Below are 13,396 nucleotides of genomic sequence, written 5' to 3' on the forward strand. Positions count from 1 at the left end.
CTTGAGAAAGACTCTTGGAGGGGACAATAAACACATTTTACTGCTTTCATAACATGGTGTTCTGAGGCCAGTGTTTTTAGTTCATAATCAAACAGTGACTGCCAGCTCTAAAAAGGGAGGAATGGTATTTATTCCAGTTCTCCTGGAATATTACTTGCAAGAACTCACTGGCTGTGAAAGAACTTGATTAATCCTGTATATTTTTACTTGAAAAAATTTTTTTAGCATTGTATAAACTCTATACTCTGTTGCTAAGCTATTAAGGAGACAGGCAGCAGGGCATTAATATAGGATCTTCTAGTGGCCCCTCATTTAAAACATGACTGCTACAATTGGAGAGCAGTAAAACCTCATTCTAACACACTTACAGTTGACATTTTCCGGCTGTATTGTTCATGTTTTTAAGTCCTGGAAAAAAGCCCATTAAAGCCATGTCACCCACATTAATTCAACATTTAGCCACTTACAATACAAACCCCAGTCTTTTGGAAAATGTCATTAAAAAAGTTTTGCCATATACGGACATTATTTATGGCTCGAGCCCTATTGTCTACTTATAATATGCCCTTTATCAGACCCAAATGCCCACTTCAGAGATTTTCATTCTGAGCAACAACTGGCTTCTTACATTATCCAATGATGCAGGAAAGTTAAATTACAGCCAGTTCATATCATAGAAACAAAATGTTTCCTGCAATTACTGATAAGGGACAGTTCATTTTCTCTCTGTCATCCTGGAAAAAAAAACCCTCCTAACAACAATTCATGCCTGGTTAAACAGGATTTCCACATCTCCTGCTGACATCTTTCCAAATAATTCAGGGCTGTTATTACTGTATAGCCCTGGCAAGGCTCAAAAGCAAGCAGACTTGACGAGTCTGCTCAAAGCACAGCTTAAGTAGTTGTAATTAATAATAATTACATGCCCACTACACTCCAGGTTTATCATATTATCCGTCAATGCAAATAAAAAAAAATCCCCATACAACACACTAGCAGCAAGATTGGTGCATTAATAAAGCAACCGTACAGATATCATCTTCATAAAGTTTAAAGTATTTGTGCTGGTTCCTGTTTTTATTGATGTTCAGTATTCTGTCTGTTTGCAAAATGTGGCTTGGGTCCCATACAGCATGTGGCCACATTTTTTTTTTTTCTTCCAAAAGCCTCCTCATTCCTGCCGTGACTCGGATTCGAACCGAGGTTGCTGCGGCCACAACGCAGAGTACTAACCACTATACGATCACGGCGAGCTACTGACGGGCTGAGCACCGAGCTTCCCGTAAGAGCCACTGCAATATTAAAATTTGTGGAAACACTGCCATCTATTGCCTAAGTGTGTACATTTTCTTGATGATGCCAGAGATGAGCTGTGCTTCTCTGTTCCTCTGTTGAGGCAGTTCCTCCTTCTTCGCTGACTGGGAGGGCTGTCCTAGGAGAGGAGAAACTGGATTCCCTGTCTAGGGACCGGTAATCAAGGTAACAAGGCAGACAGAAACTGGCCGGCTGATTCATGGTTCCCGCTCTTTATCCAGCGAAGGCTGCGCTGCCCACCACCGCACCAGCCACCTACTATGCTGAACATAAATGGGAGTCTCTTTGTGTCTTATTTCCACATGCTTAGGTAACACTACCATAAAAATATGACAGAGACAAAATGCCCTGAAATCCAGAGGATCTGAGAGGCTAGTTTTTCCTAGCAGAGAAACAGAATATATTCCAAATGAGGAAAGGCTCCTCCCTCCAAACCTACTGGTCCGAAAGTTACGCTTTCCCCAATTCACAGGTTGAAAAACGCACTATCGTGCCCTTCCTTTAGTACTGACAACTTGTCGGACGGAAAGATAATATAATCCGTGCTCCGTACATTTCCAGGAGAGATTTACTATACATTTTCTAGTAAATAATTGTTCTCCACAGGTATTTGAAGGGCCGAGAATCTTACCAAAAAAAAAAAAAAAAAAAAAAAAAAAAAAAGCCTACAAAGAGTCTGTTGCTATAGCCCGTTATTGGGCTATCTCTTTCAAGCCTTGGAAACCTAGGTGCAGCTGGCTGGGGCTGGCTGGGGCTGGCTGGCTGGCATCATGGTGGAGGGCCAAATCAATGTGCCGATTGGTTGCTAGGGGCTCCCTGGTTTCTGGAGGGAGAGTGTCTCCGAGGTAAGATTCAGACACAAAAGTTCACTTCCTGCTCTCCGATCTTTAGCTTCTATGGTCTTCACACTTTCACAGATACATTTTCCTTCTGTGGTATCATAGAATATTCTTGCCCGGTTTCCTGAGCCCCCAATGGTTTGTGTAAGAAGCAAGGCGAAAGGTAGAAGAGCCTAGCAGGTCACCAGGTGGAGAAAAAACAAAACAAATCTCCTGTTGCAAAGGAAATAACTGTTTCCCGAGCCCAATCTTTGGTGGAGCAGCTTTGTGGTTTGTTTGTTTGTTTATTTGTTTGTTTGTTTTCACTATGCTCAGTTTCTAACTGAAAATACTAGTTTAAGAAAAAGACTCCTCTAATACAAATTATGGAATAAGATTCTGTTTGAATTCTGGCTTGTCATCAATGAACTGGAGAGAAGAGGTCGCTTTTTAAACGTCTGTGCCTTTCTACTCAGGGATCATAATGGCTTTTACCCAACAGGACTGTCCTGAGGACAGATAGGCAGGTACATGCCAATATTTAAAACAGGCCTGTCACGTGGTAAGCACTGTAGAAATGTTAGTGATCATAGTTTAAATAAACCCATTCCGTTAGCTGCTGTAAACCATTTCCTATGTCTGTCAGCCTGGGATACGCTCCCGACAGTGCCCAGGATAAGGGTTCCCCCGTCTGTGCCATCACAAGGTCCCACTGTGTCTCCTCACTCAGGGTCCCAGGCTGAGGGAACAACTGCTCTCAGGAGCTGCCTGCTCATTGAGTCATGCTCATTGCTTGGCAGATGAAGAGAGAGCTCTGGAGATCCCGAAATGAGCAAGGAAAAGCTCTCTGGAGCAGCTGAGCCATGTATCCTTGCCCCGGGAGTCAAACTCTTGGGGAGAGAGAGATGGGTTTTGAACTACATACAATAGTCACTGAGCAGCACTGAATATTTAGGAGTTGTTGGGGACCATATTGTCCAAGCTTTGCTGACTCTTCTGCAATGGGAGTTTCATCTCCATTCTGCGATCCTCTTGGACCCCTGGGCTGTATATAATGTCATCCAGTCTCTTAGTTTCCAACAGCTAAAGTTACCCATCACAGTCTTAGCTTCCATTTCATGTCACCTCTTTATGACTCCCCGAAATGGAGTTCTACTGGAAAGAATGTAAAATTAAGAGCAAGGGACTGAGAGAAAATCACCACAATGTGCCACACTCATCTTTTGTTGGATTTCTGTGGCACAAACAACCTGGAAATAATGTTTTCAATTCCCTTCCACTGCGTCTGTCAGTGCAGACAGTGTCCTGCTCAACAGGACGCATTGACGTTTGGCTTTTGCTACTTTAATATAAATACCCAGGAGCAAACTCTCTGTTCAAACACATCCGAGTGGCAAACTGCTCAGCTGACCAAGGCGGAGGAGGTGTGAGGAGGGAAATGGAGGTAGCACTTGCTTTTCCTGGATTCTAGTGCACTCTCCACTTGTTCCTCCTGATAGACCTTGGACTGCTCACTGATTGATCCCCCCCCCTATAAGATTAAGGGTCATTGAGCTACATGGCTTCTAAGATTTTTCGCATCTCTGACATGCCACAAAGTTAACTTAAAGAAATACATTTATGGGTAGTAATACAATATAAAAATTTTGCAGAAAAAAATAAGACCCATTCAAAGAGGCATGGTCATCACCACTACCGTCTGTGTTTCTCCTGGAGGTTGCAGAAGTTGCCACTTTGTTGGCTTCTCCGGGTTTGCAGCCTCAGTGTCCTGCTCGTGGGAACATATTTTAAGCATGTAGGGATTGATCTTTTGGATGAGTGGCTGAAGCTGAACATGGGAAAGAATGTCTCTTTCTTTAGTCAGTGTTTAATACAGTTTTTTTTTTTTTTAAGAAAGACCACTAATAGAAGACCAGATGCGCGCGCGCGCGCGCACACACACACACACACACAACACACACTGTGGATCAAATTGTTTGCAGGCTTGAATGGCAAAGGGTTCCAAGATGACCAGCATCTCTCATTTGTGAGGGGGCACTAAATGATGGATTTCACTTCCAAAGACACTAACTGTTGACTCCCTTCTCAGAGTCTTTAAGCGAAGATTGATGCTTACCAGGGTCTCATTGTTAGAGTAACAGCCTTGCTGCCTGACTGCTGTGGTGTCCCTCTGATGGAGTTGTTACCTCCTGGTCCTTCATAATGGATTCTAGCGGAGGAAAGGGGGCTGACAAGGGGCCAGGGACTGCATGGGTCCCCACCTCCCAGCTGAGCCCTGTCTCCCTGTCACCCCTCCTCCCTCTTTTCCCAGACTCAGCTCTGTTTTCTCCTCCTCGTCCCTTTTTTTTTTTCAGTTTGCCTCCTGCCTCACTGGGGGTGGGGAGATGACAGTCAGATCCCTCACTGGGCTGGAGGCCAAGCACGCCAATCCATTGGGCCAAGGCTGGCTGCTTGCCCAGTTTTCAGACAAAGACAGGTTGGGAACCCCCCTACAAAGAAGGCTCCACGGTCCCCTCCTCCCAGGGTCCTGTCTCTTCTTGGGCACTTTCTAGAACACTACCCCCATCCTAGGAAGCTGTGTGTGCTGTGTGTGTGTGTGTGTGTGTGTGTGTGTGTGTGTGTGTGTGTGTGTGTGTGTGAGAGAGAGAGAGAGAGAGAGAGAGAGAGACAGAGACAGAGACAGAGACAGAGAGAGACAGAGAGAGACAGAGAGAGAGAGAGAAGTGCGCATGAGAAGTGAAGAAGAAAGAAAAAGAGGCAGAGACACAGGGTTGGGGGAGAGAGAGAGTGAGAAACAGAGAGAGACACATACACACACAGAGAGAAACTAAAATCAGACAATCTGGTACCTAAATGGGAACCGAGGATTTCAGGTACACAGCACACACCTCTGAGAATAAGCTGTATTTTCAGAAGGAAAGATAAGGCGACTGAAGGCGAGGGAAGCCCAAACACATGCTGGCTTTGGGTTTCAAACTTCCATGCAAGTCCCCACTCTAAACTGTGTGGAAAGGTGGACTGACTCAGACTTGAACATCTTAAGATTTCCTGCCTGCACCAGAAGACCTCTGATTCTGAGAAATCCCAAACACTGGAGAAAACGCATGATTTTCAGAATGCTTGTAACCACAAAATGTTTTAACAGCTTACATTTTCAAGAGTAACTGCCTGGAGTGATTTTCCCTCTGCTTATTAATGAATTCTATTTAACCAAGTCAGAAATCTTGCTGTGGGGAAAGCTGGAACTGTGTGTGTGTGTGTGTGTGTGTGTGTGTGTTGGGGGGGGGTGTTGTTGGTTGGTGGTTTCATTTTAATTTTTTTTGCCTGGAGGCACCATTATAAAACTCCAGATGCAAAGCCTCTAATAGAATTCCTCCTCCACATAGCACTCTGGAACATGCGGCCTCACTTTTATGACTGGCAGCCCAGGCCTCTGGAAGCCTTCCGAAGGGGCTGCTCCATTAATGATAATGGGAGACCACAAGGAGCCCCCCCAAACAGCCGAAGGCCTCCGGCAGTAGAGAGCCAGGCTCTGAACACAGGAAAAGAGCCCGTAGGGTGGGAGAGGGACCCCTCAGGATGGACAGCAAGTTTCCTCCACCACGCTAAGACCCGAGGCTTTCTTGAAGGGAAGCAATGGAAGGAAGGGACTAGTTAGCAACCTGGATTGATCTCTGACAGATTCACCAGGAACTACTTTTCTTATTACTTATTGTGATTATGGTTTCTAGAGGGCTGGGCATTGAACCCAGGACCGTGAACACAGGGTTTTCACCACGGAACATAATCTACACTGAGGCCGAAAGCCTTGAATGGATGATTTGACCTTTCTGAGTGTGTTTTTCATACAAGGGGAGATAATATTGAATTTATAGGGTTGCTGCAAGGATAAACTAAATGTGAAATATGCTGAAAACTGTGTCTGCTGCTGGGGAGGCCTTAACACAGAGGGAGTGTGCCTTAGTGGATCAGAGGTGGAAGCTGCTCTGAGTCCCAGGCCTGCATGAGACAAGGCCAAAGAGCAGGCACATGACAGAGCCCACAGTGACCTGAAGTTTACTGACTGGGCTTTGCTCAAGATGCTAAGTGGTTGTAATGAGAGGCTGGCTCTTCTCCACGTGGGGATGGGAAAGTTCAGGGTCTGGGGAACTTCAGGGTCTGGAGAGGTGGTTCCAGTTCTAGGAACAGAGGGATCCAGCTGGAAACTGTGGGAAGAATAAGTGAAGAGAGGGAAGCAGAGCCGGAGAATCCAGAAGGCTTCCAAGGCAGGGGTCACTTGTACCAGGTTCAAGTTGACTTACTGCCCTTCTGTCCTAAATAAGCCAATATCTGAGCCAGTTCTGCCTGGAAGTGTCTGAAACAGGAGGTAAAAAGTGCTTCAGCGTGAAGGGAGAGTTGGAGAGAAGAGGTAGCTAGGTAGATGGGAGCCAGAGGTTGTGCTCAAGCCTTCTGGGATACTAATCAGGGTGGGAGGCTCACCAGCTGGGCCTGCTCTTTGCCTAGACGTTTTTCTTAGCAGGTTTGCTCTTACAATGACTGAGCTGTCACATGTAGGAGGCACCTGGCTCCAGGTGGGTGTGATTGAGAACAGTCGATGACCCATGGCTTTTGCAAGGACTGGACAGTATGTTTGTGTCCTACCTCCCATAATCTTCCCTACAGTGCTGAAGCACCCTGGCCACCAATCTCAACGAGCGCCAGAAGTTAAACATGTCTGGATGTGCTTGGAATCTGAAGTGTGACCTCATTTTCGAGTTTAAGAACAAGCTCATAGATATGTAAGGGCTTTTGGCTAGATGTGGCAACAAATGTGTAACACTAGCATTCAGGACAGTGAGGCAGGGGGATCATGAGGTCAAGACCAGCCTGGTCTACATGGCAAATTTGAGGCCAGCCTAGGTTATATGACAAGACCCTGTGTCAAAATGTGTGAAAAGATTTCCTTGATTGATGGCTAAATGTTTTGCTACTGACAGTTTTAACTTTGTCCATTTCTGAAGAATGCTCCATAGGTACATGTATATTAAGTCAGTAGGATGTGGTCAATTTTGATTTTTCTCTATGAATATCAAATTATTTTTTGTTTGTTTTTCAAGATAGGGTTTCACTGTGTAGCCCTAGCTGTCTTAGAATGCTCTGTAGACCAGGCTGGCCTTGAACTCAGAGCTACAACTGCCTCTGCCTTTCAAGTGCTGGGATTAAAGATGTGCACCACCACGCCCAGTGAATATCAGATTCTTTAGGGCCCAAATCTCTCCTAATTAAAGTGGAGTTAGAATCCCAACAAGAGCCAGCAAGATGGTTCAATGGGTGGGAACACTTGCTGTCCAGCCTGATGACCTGGAACCCACATTGTAGAATGAAAAACTGACGCCCACCAGCTGTCCTCTGTCCTCTACATGTGTTCTATGGCATGTACACATGTGCATGTGCACATACACAGACTAAAAAAAAACTCTGAAATGTGAACAGGCTAACTGATCAGACCTTGATAACTTGGCCATCAGAAGTACCGGAAGGACTATAGCTTACTCTGGTCTCATTTCTTCAGCCGCATGCACCAGAGGAACCAGCAACTGGACCATGAGATGTAATGCTCATAAACTGAATACCTCACACCCTGCTTGCTGATATTCTGTTCTCCTTTATTCATGGTGAAGTTCATGATCTGGGAAAGCTGTTTAACCTCCTCTGCTTCATTGGCTTTACCAAAAAAACCAACAACAATAACAACAACAACAGCAACAACAAAAAAAAAACACTGCTCCTTATCTACTGTATGAGGGTGTTAAGAGAAAATTAGTTAATAGAAGGTTTTGAGTGGTGTTGTAGAGAGCACACCACTGCGCTTATTCTCACCATTATCACCACAGCTGTTATTGACTCAGAAGGCAGATATTAAGGGTATAAGCAGAAGGCAGATTTCTATCCTAGGAAACCCTGGAATCACAAAGCTGTGTCTCGGGTGAAAAATATGGACCTTGACACCTTTCTCTTGATTATCATCAATTCTTTGAGTGATTAAGGAAAAGATAGAAAAAGGAAAAGACAAAACAAACTAGCCTAGTTGAACGTAGGATAAACTATTCAGTAGCAAACTAAATAGCTGCGCAGTTAACAACCTATAGTGCCTCATGGAAGTCAAGGCACGGCCAAAAGTAGTTGAAGTTTGTGATTCTCCAAACTGTTATTTAAAGCAGGGTTTGGCAAGGCTCAGCAAGCTTGCACCAATTTTAATTGTGTTTTTAAAACTCAGGATAGAGATTGCATTTCTTTACCCATGATTTGCATAGTGAAACCTCTTTATGGTGAACTTGATTATAGTAAAACCTTATGCCGGGATTTTAAAGTTCAGCGCATGTGGGATCCATCTCTACTAAAACCCACACTTTAAGTTCTGACCTTTTAACTGATTAATTCCCAGTTGCACATTCCTTCCAATTTGGTCTCTTTCCCCCACTCCCGACATCTAACAATGTGGTGAACCCTATTACTACCAGAGAAAGCTTCTTGGGAGGCTGGCTTAACCTAAGGAGAGGACCCCCAGGAGTAACTCAATGGGCCCTGGAGGAGATTTACCAAGTGCCATAAGCCACGGTTGCCATACCCTACACTCTGAGACTCTGTTAAACATATATAGATATATAATATATTTTGCAGACTTCATCCCCACCCCACTCTGGTACAGTACTATTGACGAACTGTGCCCATGTGGAACTTTTCCTAACCTTGACCCATTCATTGACTTTTTGTGCCTTACCACACAGGCACCTGAATCTCTAATGCGTCTAGTCTCCTACCCAGTAAAAGCAGTTGTGGATAACACCTCCCACAGGAGGTCACAGTGAGAATCAAATGAGAACGGAGCAAAGGAAACCGCATCTGACCAGTGGCAGGCAATAGACAGCCCAGCAGTGCTTGGCTAGGGCTGCCATAACAGCACCATAAACACGGCAGCTTAAATGCATAGTTCTGGAGGCAAGAAGGAGCCGCAGAGTGCTCCTCTTCGGGCTGTGAGCTGAGGGGCTGGAGTAGCTGCTGCTTATGCTAATCTGCACCAATTCTATGAGCTCTGCTGGGCATCCCTTTGGAGCTTCAACTCTCAACTCCTGTGCTTCAGCATTCTCATCTCTTAACTTTCCTCCCGATTTTTACCCCTGAACTCTTCTTCCACATTTGCAAAGGGATTCTAAAATGTAAATCTGGTGGCGGAATTTTCCTGAAAGAATTGAAACTTCAGATAGGCAGTTGGCTATAGAACTGTAATTAATATGAGAGGCTTAGGGTAGGACATAGATGTTGGCAAGATACAAGGTATAGATAATAGCAAAACAAATGCCATAAATGAACTCACGGAACCGGCAGTGCATTTTTAAGGAGAATAATTCATAAGCTCAATATAGATCATCCAATGAGGTCTAAAGTTTTGCTAGCTAATATCACCAGAACAATCTAGAATAAAAGAGAGATGACACACATTCTTGTCTTTTGATTATTTTAAAAGGAAGGTTTTGGCTGGAGAAGTGGCTGGTGAGTAAACGCTTTTATCACTCAGAACCTGGTGAACTAGGTTGATCCCTAGAATCTACATAAAGGTGGAAAGAGAGAACTGACCCTACAAAGTTGTTCTGTGACCTCTGAGCACACACGGTGGCACAAACACCCACACATCACGCATGTGAACACACACACAATGCTAATAATAATAACAATAACAAAGAATTTAAAAGTAATACTCAACATTTTTTTTTTTTTGGTTTTTCGAGACAGGGTTTCTCTGTGTAGCTTTGCGCCTTTCCTAGAACTCACTTGGTAGCCCAGGCTGGCCTCGAACTCACAGAGATCTGCCTGGCTCTGCCTCCCGAGTGCTGGGATTAAAGGTGTGTGCCACCACCGCCCGGCAATACTCAACATTTTTATCTAATATACCGCTAGCTATTAGTTTTTATAGATAGCTTGGCAAGTGAAGGAAGTTTCTACTATTAATTGGCATAGGACATTTTGACCTTTTTGGAGTTTAAATCATGAAATAGGTATTGCATCTTAGTAAGTACTTTTTCTGGAATTCTTGAGATAATCACGTGATTATTTTCCCTTTTACCTGTTATTCAAAGGTTAGTTTTCCAATGTTAAATCAACTGTGTGTCCCTGAAATAAACTCAACTTGGTTATTCGTGTTATTCTTCAGGGGCATTGCTCATTTAGTTTTCTGAAAATGTGTGTGAGTTTTACCATGTTCTTGAATGAAGTTGGCCTGATCTCTGTGTGGTTTAGTAGCTAGTGCTTATTTCTATTTTGTTCCTTCTCTACCACATCTCACAAGTTTGATGTGGTATTTGTAGCATTTTCTTGATGTCTGAAGACCATTTTTTTTTTCAGAACTGCCATTATAAGCTTTGTTTGCAACAAAATAACAAGTGTCTGAAAATGTAGGGATCCCGTCTTACTTTCTGAAGTACATTTCCTATAAGCCCAGAATCCCAGGCTGCCAAGTACTTTCCTTCAGCATTCTAGAACGGTCTGGCTCTCACCCAGTATCATTGCTAAGAAAGTTGCTCTCAGGCTGGAGAGGTCGTTCAGCATGAAGAAACCTTTTGCTTTTGCAGAGGACTGGAGTTTGGCTCTCAGTACCACACCAGGCAGCTCACAATTGCCTGTAACTCCAACTTCAGGGGATCTTATTCCCTCTTCTGCCCTCTGAAGGCAACTGTGCTCATGTGCACATAACTACACACAGCCACAATTATAAACACAATGGGAAAAAAAAATCAAAGAAAACTCCTCTCACATAGTTACTCTGGAGGAGTGGGGCTTGGCTGCCCAGATCTTGAAAAGGCTTTTCTTCATTTTAATTTGGGTTGTTTGGTTTATGTGCCGTATTTTCCTTCCATGTTTAGTTACACTGTGTTGTGTCCAACTATGGACTTCATCTTAATTAGACTATTTTGGATTGGTAAGGCTTCTTAAGTGTTTAATGTTTAATTTTTGTTTACTATTATTATTGTGTGTGTGTGTGTGTGTGTGTGTGAGAGAGAGAGAGAGAGAGAGAGAGAGAGAGAGAGAGAGAGAGAGAGAGAGAGAGAGAGAGAGTCTATTTATGAGTGCAGGTACATGCATGCCAACCACAGTGTATGTTTGGAGGTCAGAGGACAATGCTCAGGAGTTGGTTCTCTCCTTCCTCTGTTGGTTTTAGGGACTGGACACACGTGATCACAATTTCACTGCTCCCTAAAATTCCTTGACTTGAATTGGTATGCCTCTTCAGTTCTGAAAGTTGTCCATCATTAACCCTTCAAATTCTGTCTCTGCTTAATTGTCCTTCTCCTATCCTTCTAGGACTGCAGTGAAACATGTTATCCAGTCTGATCAAGCTACCACGTCTCTGTTGTCATTAGTGACCATTGTTTTATTTTTCTGTGTGGTTTCCTGGATTATTTTTATAGATTGCCTCTATCAACCTACCCATTTCATTTCTTCCTATATAACATCTCGTTATGTTTGGCCTGTGACAATGTGTATGTATATCACATGTACAGTAAAATGATATAAAATACTTAAAATAATTATGTATTTTAAAATTATGCTTTAGAAGTTTGCTTTTTAACTTTCTTTTTATTTATCCTTTGTGTCTTTCACATCATTTCCATTCATTTCCTGTCCTTATGTATCCACCCTCTGCCCTTGCAATCTCTCCCTGCCCCAATAAAATTTAAAAGAAAAAAGAAAAGAAAAAAAAGACGGTGTGGGGGGGGCAACGACACACACCTCCTCATGGAAGCTGTATTGTGACACAGTGAGTCACTCAGTGAACACTTTTGTCCATATATCTTTACTTGCAAGTGTTCATTGCAAAGAGTCCTTGGTCTGGTTCGAGGCCTCTGGTTTCTGCTACACTATTGATGATGGGCCCTCACTGGAGCTCCTCATGTTTATCCTGTTGGTGCCCTGTGTTGTGGAAATCCTGCAGGTTTGGGTCTGCAGGACTGGTCCCTTCACGTGCTCCAGAGAACACAGATGAGGTGGATGTTGGGGTGAGCCAACTCATAACCCTGGTTCTGGGCCTGAGCATTGCATTGGCCAGTTCACCCTTGGCGGCGGTGAGCAGGATGCGGGGCCGGTTCTCCTGCTTTCATGTCCGCAGGGTCGGATCAAAAGTTCGCTTTAATAAACAGTCCAGCATCTTTGGCAAATCTAGCTAGGTAAATACACTCTCTGCTTCTGAATAAACTTGTGATTACATAAAAATTAGGCATAAACAAGAGTAAATAGAATACTATTGAAAAATATATGTCAATTATCCAATAGGAATAATTATCATTTTATCTTTTCAAAACTACACACTTTCAACAAAATTTTCTTAGATAATTTAAAGCAAATCTTTGAGAGTGTGAAATTCCAAACGAAATGGAATTCCCTCTGAAAGTATATCTTAGTGCTCATCTCTAATTGATTAGAATGTCTACTCGTGTGTGTAGCAGAATCAACATGCTATTATTATATCTAAGTAAGGCCGATTTGCGTGTTTCTATGTGTGTGTGTGTGTGTGTGTGTGTGTGTGTGTGTGTGTGTGTGTGTTTTAAGGAATGTTATACAGCATTCACAGAAATTCAATTTAGTTCTCTAAAAATACGTAAGGTCGTTTTATAGTTCATTATTTCTTCCACATGTTTTCAAATCTACAATGTATCTCTTTAAATATATTATGCATTCTTTTAAAACAATACTCTGTCTGAAACTGTAATGGTAGAAAGTCCTCACAGGCCTGTGTTTGCTGTGCTTAAGTTATTGCGCATGGTGACTTATTTCCTTGATTTTTCTTGTTGGATGCTCAATATTCTTGGAAACTTACTCATGAGAATTATTTAGGGTCTGGCACAGAGATATGTTCTTTATAAAGGATATGCATTTGTTTGTACCAAGCATCTGATGGCACAAGTATTCTGGAGATCACTCTCAATTAAGTTCTTGGCTTGGGATTTTTCAAGCCACTCAGGGAATGTGGATTCAGGCAGTAAATCTGAGATAACGGGAGTTACAATTTCTCAGTGGTAATTTATTGTTCTCTTACCTTCACTTTGCATCAAGGTTAAACATAGTAAATTTTCTTTACAGCCCTTGGAATAAGGAGAAATGACAAGATTATTTCTAGTTTGCATTAACCCACATGTTCAACTCTTTGACACACAGGTTTGTGGCCTCTTCTCTTTAGTGACATTTGAAAATTTTCTAACATTCCCTATACCGTGGAATTTGTAAAACAGGGA

At 43.1% G+C, this 13,396-nt stretch overlaps 1 non-coding gene across 1 annotated transcript; it reads right to left on the reverse strand.

The window, feature by feature from the left end:
• Positions 1-1,178: 1,178 nt before the first annotated feature.
• Positions 1,179-1,250, reverse strand: Trnah-gug (transfer RNA histidin (anticodon GUG)). The gene has a single exon. It is a non-coding gene; the product is annotated as a tRNA-His (tRNA).
• Between the last annotated feature and the right edge of the window lie 12,146 nt (positions 1,251-13,396).

The sequence above is a fragment of the Peromyscus eremicus genome, chromosome 2, assembly GCF_949786415.1.
Source record: "Peromyscus eremicus chromosome 2, PerEre_H2_v1, whole genome shotgun sequence".
Lineage (NCBI taxonomy): Eukaryota > Metazoa > Chordata > Mammalia > Rodentia > Cricetidae > Peromyscus > Peromyscus eremicus.